This window comes from Capsicum annuum, chromosome 11 (genome assembly GCF_002878395.1).
Source record: "Capsicum annuum cultivar UCD-10X-F1 chromosome 11, UCD10Xv1.1, whole genome shotgun sequence".
Taxonomy (NCBI): domain Eukaryota; kingdom Viridiplantae; phylum Streptophyta; class Magnoliopsida; order Solanales; family Solanaceae; genus Capsicum; species Capsicum annuum.
In genome coordinates this window covers 22,366,638-22,378,566 of record NC_061121.1, presented here as the reverse complement: position 1 = coordinate 22,378,566, position 11,929 = coordinate 22,366,638, and the positions used below count along the sequence as shown (strand labels likewise).

General features: G+C 36.1%; 1 pseudogene; it reads right to left on the bottom strand.

The window, feature by feature from the left end:
* Positions 1 to 10,458: 10,458 nt before the first annotated feature.
* LOC124888803 lies at positions 10,459 to 11,649 on the bottom strand (annotated as a pseudogene).
* Between the last annotated feature and the right edge of the window lie 280 nt (positions 11,650 to 11,929).

Here is an 11,929-nt window from a genome sequence, read left to right as displayed (position 1 = left end):
AGTCCTTCTCATGCATTAGTTTTAGACTCCTGAAGTTTAGTTATAATCTAGTTCGTAGGTGCCCTATGCATCACCAGTATCTCTGTAAGGTAAGCGTTCTTAGAGGGACATAGCATCCTAAGGGGGAGATACCCCACCTCCTCTTAACGCTCTTATGTCTAGATCTTTCAATTTATTCTTGCATAACGAATTCAGTCTAGAATAGAGGGTACTCATAAGTTGACCCTCAAGTTAGACCTCAGTTGTAAGTCAAGTGTTTAGAGGTTTAGTTCAGCTCATGATGTTCAGTCCATATGTCACGTAGCAAAATTATTCATGTTCTCTTGTTTTAGTTCAATCTTAGTGCCTTACCATTGCATGTTCAGTCACATGTTCTTGAGTCAGTTCAGTCATGTATTCATGGATCAGAATTGTGTGGTTAGCTTATCAGTACTTTCAGTCATGGATTCTTGTATCATGTCAGTCATATATTCATGCATCAGATATGCATGGATTCATCTTATTATTAATGCATCAGATATGCATTCTCAGTTTGAAAAACTCAGTTTATCATAACACTCAGTCCTACATTCATAAATCAGCTACACAAGTATCAGATATGCATGTACAGTATGATATGCTCAGTTTTGAGATATGTCATCCATGAAATCATGTTAAGTTGTTCATGCTCATTACGCACGTCAGTTGTCTTTCTCCCCTATGAGTCATCTTATTCGAGGACGAATGTTCCTAAGGGGGAGATATTGTAATACCCCAAAAAATCCAAACCAATATTAGAGCCATGCACCAAGCTTATGCATAGTACATCATGGTTCTTTAATAGTTTTATAAGTAAGTTGGATGTATATTATGGCTTCAAATAACTCCTATCTATCTGACGAATCAAAACATTCCTTACCGATTGAATTCTTGAGAAGGATATTGGAATAGTCAACTTCAAAGGAGCATACTTATCATTATACTTGAAATTTTTGAGCTCATGACCTATTAACAGATATATAATTGACTTATCTTTCCAATGATACCGATTTCTCGTAAATTCGATATTGAAGCAAACAGTTATTCCTATTTTACTCCAGCATGTCAGGCTAGAAACAATGTAACAACATTGTGATAGCTTAACACATTTGTGACGCCCTATCACGAAGGTCATCAGCCTTAGGAAGAAACCAGATACTAAGTGCCAACATTTGTGTTAGCTTACCACATTTGTGATGCCCTCTCATGAAGGTCGTCCGCCTTAGGCAGAAACCAGCTCCTACGTGACGACATCCATGATAGCTTACCACATTTGTGATGCTCTATCACAAAGGTCATTAGCCTTAGGCAAAAACTAGCTCCTAAGTGATGACATTCATGATAGCTTACCACATTTGTGATGCCTTATCAAGAAGGTCGTCAGCCTTAGGCAGAAACCAGCTCCTAAGTAATGATATTCGTAATAGCTTACCACATTTGTGATGCCCTATCACAAAGGTCGTCAGCCTTAGGCAGAAACCAGTTCCTAAGTGATGACATTCGTGATAGCTTACCATATTTGTGATGCCCTATCACGAAGGTCGTCAGCTATGATTTTTCAGCAATTGGGAATTTATGTCATAAGGGTATTTTGGTCATTTCCTTCACCTTCCGCGACTTATAACCCTAAAGAGGCATAATTTCCCATTTTTTCTTTATTTAAGCATCTCAAAAACCCTCTCTTATGCTCTTAACCACAAGATTAGGGTTTCCATCAAACTCATCTCTCAAAAGCAGGATTCAAGCCTTTTTCCAAGATAATTGAGAATTAAGTTTCCAATCCAAGAACTCTCCAGCAAATCATCAAGATTTCCTTTCTAAGGTATGCGTATTGTTCATCTATGGATCCAATCTATTCATAGAGCTTAAGAACCATGTTTAAAATATTATTTTGTAAACATTTAGTGGTGATATGAGTATGGACATATTGACGATTATTGTTTAAGTTTCATATGATATCTAAAGGTGTTTTCATGGAATATATATGTTTGTTAATATAGTCATCCTTCAACTCAGTCAGGTTGCCCAAATCAACAAGGTGCCTCTTTCAGTGACACCAGTGAGCAATACCTAAATAGGTTTTACGTACTTCCGTCAAGATAAGGTTAGGAAATTTCTCCTGATGTGGTCACTGGTATGTTACAGATCTCTCATTTTTATATTTATGCCTTAGTTTTAGATCCTAGATATTTAGTCACGATTTAGTTTGTTGGTGCCCCGCGCATCATATCATACTTTTCCTTAGTATCTCAGCCAAGTCAGCATTCTCAAGGGATGTTGTGTCCCAAAGGGGAGATGCACTATAATTCCCGAGCTATCATGATTTAAACCTTCCATTTTCTCTTTACGTAGCAAATCCAGTCGAAGTAATAGGTCCTCATAGTTTACCCTCAACTCCCAATCTTAGCCATATGACCATTCCCCTTTCATGAAACGAACCCAAGGAATTAGTTCAGTTCGTGTATCATGATTCAGACTTAGTCATGTCCTCATGTTCTCATTCATGCATATTCAGTCATGTATTCATTAATTCATTCAGACATGTACTCATGTATTAGACATGCATGTTCAATATGCAAACTTAGCGTATCAGTATTTTCAGTCATGTATCCCGTGCATCAAATATTCATGATTAGGATGTAAGTTCAATATATCATACCAGTCATGTAATCATGCTACAGTTGTACATTGTGTAGTTCAGTACGTAAACTTAGTCTGTCTGTACTCTCTCAGCATAACTAGCCATATTCGAGGATGAATATTCCAAGGGCGAGATATTGTAATACCCCATATTTCAATAGCCTAGATTTACCCTCACTACATGGGTTATCTTAAATAAAAATTTTGAAATACTCAGAAATTTTTAGATTCGAACCTGCCATTGCATAGGAAATTCAATTAGGTTTGTAACGATAAAAAATTTGCCTAAATCCGACCATCAGGGAAGAAGTTAAGATGATTTTAAGTTTAAGTCGTTAAAAATCATCATTCAGGCTAGTAGCGCATCGCGGAGTATGTAAAAATAGCAATTTTCAATTGCCAATGTTGCTCCGTGATATTGACGCATCGCGCCAAATACCCAGTTCACAATTATGAATTTCTAGTGTTCAACACGATTCCACTACATCGTGGTGCACTTCAAGTTTGCAAACAAAGTGGTAATGCGATACCACCGTGTCGCGCCACAATATAATTTCCTAGTCATCATTTTCCAATGGCCTAGCACTATAGTGGCACGTCGCGCCAGGGGTCTAGATCTAGAAAATTTCACTAAAAATTAAAGTTGCACCCAAGGTTAAAACAATCTTTTCCCATGATTTTATTTCACCCATATGTCGGATTTAAACCCTAAAACCGTGTAAAACCCTTCATTATTCACTTTTTCTCAAGATCAAAAGTAGTTCTCTCTCAAGAAAACAAACCCTAGCTCTTAAGAATCAAGGTTAATCCCAGAATCTCTCCAAGAACATCAAGAATCACATGAATTAAGGTATGTTAGATGTTCATCTATGGGTCCCTTCCACCCATGGAGTCAAAGAATCCATTTTTAAAGCTTCAAGAATTATGATTTATGATTTACATGTATAAAATTAGATATTGTTCATGTTTCTACATTTATTAAGTTCCAATACATGATTAATGGCAGATTCTATGAAGTGGTATGGCATGTATGTTGAATTGAGTAATCCCTATGTTATACTCCATAAATTTGTAAGTTGATAATTATATCCATGTTAACCCTAAGTGTTTATGATTTAATGAACCAAGTATGCTTCCCATGTGTTTGATACATTGTCTATGAGAATGAAATAATGTCATTATAGCATGCTAACATGTATTCCCCATGCATGTACAAGTCAATGCATTACAAGTGTTTGATGAAATGTCTTTATGAATGAATTTTGACCAAGTAAGCATTGTTATGTTATTCAAGATTATGATTTTCTTTAGTTTTCATGCTATTGAGTCCTGGGGGTATTTGATACATGACAATCTAGTTGTTACTTAGAGCCAGTGTTACTTACAGAATAGTATCAGCCATGTCACGATCAGTAGTACTCTCAGACCATTATAGAACTTAATAGAATTCAATCAATTACAGACCTTAGGAAAACTCAATAATCTCAATATTAGTCCAGTCTAGTTCATTATACTCGGTTCAGTGTCTTTTAGTTGGGAGTAGGATTCAGCGCCAAATAAGCCCAAGGATGGGGGCTCACCTACCAGCAGAGGGTGTGATCCTTAGAAGCAATCTTTATGTTCCAGAACTATGTAGACACATAGGTTGAGACATCAAACCTACTAGTTGAGGTTTGATAAAGTGATCTACCTTCTAGTAGAGGGTAACACCGTTCTTATTTAGGGAACCTACCAGTAAAGGGTTACTCTTCAGCTTATCTCTACCAGTGGCATGGTACTGACACCCTTCCAATTTGGGTTACAAATTAGACCCCTATTAGTTCAGTTTGGGGCATGTTGATTAGATGATTACCTCTTACAGTTTAAGTTTTGGTTTCAGTCTTCAGTTTAAAACTTAGTTCAACCCTATAGAATCAGGACTATCAGATATAGTCACTTGGTTATTAGTAAATCAGTATCAGTAAATCTCTGATTACCAGTATATTCAGTTATCAGTTATCAGATTCAGTTCTAGTATACACAGTTATAGTATGCGCAGTATGTTCAGTTGTTAAAAATCCTCCATGTATGCTATCCAGTTATTGTTTATGCATATGAAGCCTTGCATTCATCCTTACCTCATCTAGCATACCAGTATATTCCCACATACTGACGCATACTTTTCTGCTCTATGATGTTTCATATCATAGGTTCGGATGCTCAGGTTCCTAACCACGCTTAGCTAGATTCAGTCAGCAGTAGTAGATTTAGCAGTAATACATAATTTATCGAGGATATTCATTCATTTCAGTACTTTAGCTTAGCAGTATTTTAGTAGATGGAGTTAGTTGGGGGATTGTCCCATCAACTCCATATTCAGACTGTTTCAATTAGAGGCTTTTTAGACTAGATTCAGACAGTATTTTAGATTCAGATGTTATTATTCATTATAAGTATTTCAGATGTTTGACCCTTATGGAATTTCAGCCTATTATTCCGCAATTAATTTAGTATTATTGTTCAGTGCACATAACAGATATTTGTCATGAGTTAGCTTGTGGTTCTTTGGGGTTGTAAGCACCGTGTGATGACTAGGGAGTAGTCCCAAGTCGTTACGATAGCAGGTCCTGGAAATTCAACAAATCAGTCGCAAAAAATCCACTATTCCAAAAAAATAAATTGAAAATGCATATATATTTTATAACGGCTAAGCATCCCTACAGTAAATAATAAATCTTCTCTTCTGCAGCCTATCCTGCACTAAACACACTTGGAGGGAAGCAAGGGACTTGTGTTGGTACTTCAGACTTTCATATGAATTTCTAGGTGAATTTTTTTTCATATTTTGTTGAAAGGTCTTGCAACTTGTCATATTAAGCATAGTGTCACGACCCAAATCGGAGCCCTAGCCATGACGGACATCCCAAACCATGAAGGCCCGAGAGCTCTTCTAACTTATAATCATATACACCATTCATATACAAATAATAAAATGCGGAAAATACATAATGAACGGAATAATGATCATGAATCTTAACTCAATTTATAATATACAAAGCAAAGCCCAACTACAACTAGACAATGTCTGAACCAGTCTGCGAAATCTCTACTACATCTGAAAATAACAACTATCTAAAACTGGGACAAGGCCCCTAGTTGACCTAAACCAAAATAAATAACATAATCTGAAAGACATAGACTACGGCTTAGCAGGACTTCTGAACTGAGCTTTAGAACCTGGGAGTTGGGAGGGAGGTCAATACAATTGTACTAGTATACAGAGTAATCCAAAATAAAGCTTTTTATAAATAAAATAATTGAGATCTAGTCATAAAACATCATTTATGATATAAATTTCAAAACACATGGGCATCTTTGATAATTATAAAACCTTTCTGTCAATGCAGTCTTTGATCTTTGTATTACTTTTGAGTTAGGTGGCACTCCCCTACAAGTCTAATATTCCACGGGCTATATGGAATCCGCCATTGAATCAGCGGGGAAGCCCCAAACCCAAGTGTGTCGTAACTATTGGAGTGTCTGAGTCTGATACGCTATAGGACACTAGGCCAGCGTATAATAATATACCTGGATCGACAAATCACGGCTTTGGGCAATGAGTTGTCTGAACTCGTGCCTTTTTCGGGGAACCACCTAAGCTCTCTTTATGCCTAATTTTAGTCTATTCTAAAACATGCATCATTCTAGTTTCAAAATTTTAAAATCTAATTTCAAACATGCATTCTATTCAGTTCTGAATTAACATGGCATTATCTGAGTTGGTGTCGTCTCACCAAGACTTGCAAGTCTATTTCTGAGCCATATTGTATCATCATGATTCTTTCATTAAAACTCAATTCAGACCACCTAAACATACAAATAGTATAAAAGGTTTCATGTTCCAAAAACTATGCAAAAATTCTCATTCTTTCAATAAACATGTGGTGGTCATGTAATCTTTAACAAACCATGCAACTCTTTCCATTATATAATTATGTTAAACATTTATCAACATAAACAACCCTCTATTTTGAAATCAAAATCATAATTCAAATATAACATTATTTAAGACATTTCATATCATGCTTTTCAAGATGCATTTAAAACAATTCAGAGCATATCATAAGTAAAGGAAAATCATAACAAGAGAAGGATTTTTCATGGGTCATGCTCTCAATTCAATCATCAACCTTAAAACACATGCTTACATATATATATATATATATATATAGTTTCAAATCAAATTGGGGGATGGCCTAAAGACCAAAACAATATCACCAAGGCTTCTAAAATATGAATGTATTCATAAATTCAAAACCCTTTTTAAAAATCATAATTTCTAAACCCTTTGCATAATTAAAAGAAGATCTCTATGCCCATGAGATTTTAGAAAAATCCCGCGTATCTTAAATTAGAAGCTTTTGAATGAGATCTCACATTAGGGATGCTATACGTACGATTGATGGGTGCTTCATGTAGCCCTCTTAATGGGGATTCCGATTCTTGAAGAATTATGGAAAAGCTACGGTTAAATCTTGAGATATGTTGATTTTTGGGTTGAAATCCTAAGGAGTGCTCTTGGTGGTTTTTTTATGAAAATATCAATAATGAGGTCATTTGGGAGTAAAATCCCATGTTTAAGCTAAAGAAAGGGGGGGGGGGGGGGGGAAATACCCATTTTTTCTTAAAAATGCGAAAACAGAACCTGAAAATTTGGTGCGTGCGTCGCACACTAATCGCACGATGCTACTGTCTCAGTCACAAAAATGGCCATAACTTTTTGCTCGGGTATCGGATTTTGGCGAAATTGGTATCGCTGGAAAGCTAATTCAAAGATCTTTCATTTGATATATAGTAGTCCTTCTAATTCATTATATACTATGAGTTATGGTCGATTAAAATTGACACAAGTTTTGACGCTCACTCAAACTCTAACGATAGGAAAGCTTTCAACTCGTCCTTGGGTTTAGGGAGCTCTATAATCTCAATTCATGCTCAAATAGGTTCTCACACTAAAAAATTAATTAACATGCCAAATTTGCATAGGGTGTATGGCTTTTGGATCATCTACGCATAGAAACGATGGTTTTCGTTCTAGCCCGAAATGCGGGGTGTTACACATAGTTTGTTATGTTAGCTCCAAAAGGATAAGTTGCGTTGAAATTGATAAAGTTACGTGGAGTTAATAATTGTATACAAGGAGTCAAAGTAGTGGTTGTGGCATGTTGAAGCACTTCTTCGACTAAGTATTTCATATAAGTTTTAGGTGTAAGTCATGTTGGGTTCTAATTGAAATGCGAATGGGAAATGGAGAAAAGAAAGTGGAGGAAAAGTGAAATGTATGTTCACTTTATAAAATGAGTGTTTCCCCACATTGGTGGGAGAAAGGAAAATCCTTGTGCTTAAATATAGAAACACTCCTTCATGTGGATAGTGAGGCAAGAAGAAGAGGAAACTAGTGCCATCGTCATTTGAAACTTGATCAATTGATCCTTAAGGACACACTGTGAATTTAGTGTCTCTTTCTAAATGTTTAGTTTTGCTATCTTTAGAAAGTTCTTTGAACTCCATTTTGTTGATGTTCATAAGTTGGGTTAAACTTATTTTTGAAGTTAAAAGTTGTGAATACAGAGTTACAACATTATTTGGTTTCTTATATGTTAGTTTGAACATGTGTTTGAAGCTATTGTTGAAAAATACAGAATTTACTAAACCCGAAAAACAACAAGTCAAGCGTATCTCATGAATAATGTACAAAACTTCATCTCTGGATAATTCGCCAAGGCGATGTCAAGAATATGTTAGAAAAGAAGATTCTGCTTTTACAACCAAGGTATAAAAGAATGAAACCCTTCCAGATCTAGTAAAAAATAAACACAATTTTTCTTACTTCAAGATAGACTCATAACACCACATTCTTCTAGAAGGGGAGAGGAAGTTACAGATTACCAACATTTAGGCGATAAAATAATACGTGCTCATAAAAATTGCAACATACAAAGAAAGGAATTCTAACTTAGGAATTTGACTTATGTTTTGTTACTTTGACTTAAGCAAAAGTGCTTAAAAGATATTTTGGTTCAAAAGCACCTAAGATAAGCCAATCTAAACAGGATCTAAGTTGCATATATTTGTACATCAAGTAGACAGAGTTTTTAGCCAAACTATTATCGAAATTGTCTAATCTATGGTAGTATCATTAGTGAACAATAGATAAGATGTGACTATATTTCCTCTTCTTCCATGGCGAATTTCAAACCCCCTTTTCAATCCACCATCTTGTGCAAGTCTATTGGTGGTCTCTATCCCAATCAGAGAAAGGAGCAAAGATATACGGTCCCTTTTCTTTATCCCCTTATTTCCAGAGTGCTTCACGAGCGCCATTTGGATGACATTTTTCTTTCTCGATAATGTTATAAATTTTGACATTAATGCTTAGTGGTACTGGAAAGATTACGCAAATTGGACTTGACCAAATTACATAACAAAAGACTCTAGCAAGTTCAGAAAATCCAACATATTAGTCGCAAAAGATCCACTATTTTAAAACAATAAATTATGAATACATTTAAATTTTATAACAGCTAAGCGTTCCTGCTGCAAAGAATAAATCCTATCTTATGCAGCCTATCCTGCCTTAAACATGCTTAAAGGGAAGCAAGCGACTTTAACTGGTGCAAGCGACTTTATCTGGTGCTTTAGTCTTCCATAACAATTTCCAGGGCCATTCTTTAGTCTTAACAATGAACACTCCATCTTGCAACTATCTAACGTCATATTTTGCATTTTCTGCCAAATGGAGGCAGCTTCTGCCATTTCCCGACTTTTTCTTAATTTAACTGTCCATAGACTAATTTTTCTCTCATTTTCTACTTTTCCAATATATCTCCAAAACGCAACTCCGTAAGGAAAGACAAGATTTTATGGATCAGAATGTATCACTTTCGACAAGTTCCCTGTAGATTTCTAATCTTAGTGGCTACGACAGCCCCCTAGCCATAGGTCACATCTATTACGACTGCATAACAATATATCTGCATTGGAGAAAAACTGATTTGAGTACGTGGCACACTAATGGGTGAACACATGGCAGAGAGGTCTTGCTGATAAATGAAATTCTGAAAACATATAATCCTTCTGAACGTGCCTAGGAAAGAGATAATGTGAAGTTCTACCAAATAACTTGGAAGAAAAAATAGATGGGGAGAGAAATGTCATGAGGCACAGGTACATGGACGAGCTCATACCAATCTGACACTGCAGGAGGAATATTTGCTGGCACAACCAACGGCACTGCCACGTGGCATTTGATCTTTGGTTCTAGTACTTTAGGGCGACGGTAGAACTTTCTTATTGGCGGAGGCCTCACTATTGCGGCTGATAAATAGCCTGCCATTTTTATTTGTAGAGACATTGTATATTCCAAGCAATTTAACAAGTATATCTTTTTCTCTTGCATACTAAGTCTACTTATTTGTCCATGCTTTACTTTGTCATTCACGGATAATCTCAGAGCGGTAGCTGTGGCTCTTGGAAACATAAGCAAATGCATCGAAAGACACGGAGTTACATTTATTTTTCTTTATTGCTTTGTGTTCTTTACAAGCTCTTTCGTTTTAACAAGTTAACTGATATTCGAACCACGATACAAGCATATATGATGTAAGGATTCATTTATATTATATGTTTTGTTACCTTATCAGGAAAAAAATTATATTCAAGTTTGTATTTGACCCCCCTCCCCCCCCCCCCCCCCCCCCCCCAAAAAAAAAAAAAGAGTGCAAAAAGAGCACATTAAGCAGAACTCTTACAGGTTATCGGCTAATGATGTCCCTGGTCAGATATCATTAGAGGATAAACAAGGCTCTCTACATAGATTTCTACAGGATTACATTCCTCAACTTCGATACTGTGCTCTAGTTTTCTGGTTGAACCGTCGAATATCATGATAAATGGGGTAACCGAAATAAAAATTTCACCATTATTTGATTGGTGAAAATGCATAGAGAATGTGTAACCTTGTAAAGGAAATATATATAGCGAAACAAGTTGAGGATATTTGATGGTGAACAATTTTTTCCAAAATCTGCAATCCTTCAAAGTCCAGACATCAGAAGTAGTAGCACCTAGACGACATGTATAAAGGAAAGAAAGGACACTTCCAATAACCCCTAGTCTAAAATGTGAATTGACTTCTCCATCAATGGGAATAACTAAGCTTCCCCATGTCTCATTTGCTAAGTCAAAAGAAATAATTTTGCGCATGACGTAATTACTAATGCCAGTAGATGATGAAGCCCAATAAAGCTTACCATTGACAAATTTACCCGAACGATTAATTAGAAATATGCCCTGAAACTGCTCATGGACTGTAGTCCAAGAATCAGTCCTCAAACTGTAAATGTTGACCAGATGACGAGAAGAATTAAGACAATAACCGATAAATAGAGCTTTATAATGTCACATGACTCATCATATCCACAACCATATTTGGCAGGGAAAGAGGAACCCCACTTCAAATTAAGTAATTTCTTACACTTGTTAATGGTAGGGTTCCATATATATGTCTCCCTTGGATTGAACAGACAAATGAGTCCATTGGCAGAACAAACTACGATAGCTGATGAAGTGGGAGAATCCACGTCATATAGCTCGTCAGCGGATTGTTGTTTGTTAAACAGGGCACGGAGTGAACAAACATTGAAATTTCCTTTCATCCCCGGATATAAAACTGTATAATGGCTGCATTCTTTGTTTAACTTGAGATGGTTTTTCACAAAATCAAGACTAGAAAATCAATTGATTCCATGATTTTGAAATACATGTGAATTTGGACAACAACTTAGGGGGCAGTCTTAACAGGATCTCTGTTATAATCTCATCAGGGATTATCAAATCATTGGTTCGAGTTGCAACAGAAGTAAATGGAGTGAAAATGAACGTAAGGAATTTGAGCAGAATGGTCTGAATGACCCGATGAATCCAATCCCAAAAACAAGGAAACGAAAACATTGTCAGGTTACCAGGCTCTTAAAGATGTTTTTGTGAAGAGCAGACAGTGGTGAGTGAATATTGCTAAGGAGTTCATTTTTTGAAGTGAAGTGGCGAAGATTCCCAGTCAGTGAATGAATAATTCTTATAATAGGGTCACCTACGAAATTATGTTTTCCTAAAAAGGATTCATTTAATTAAGGTCGTAGAGATTCTGACCACCACATATATTCTAAATATTAACATTAAAAAATTAAGTTCAAGGGTGATAGTACCCTGCATAGTTTAGATAAGTACTTGA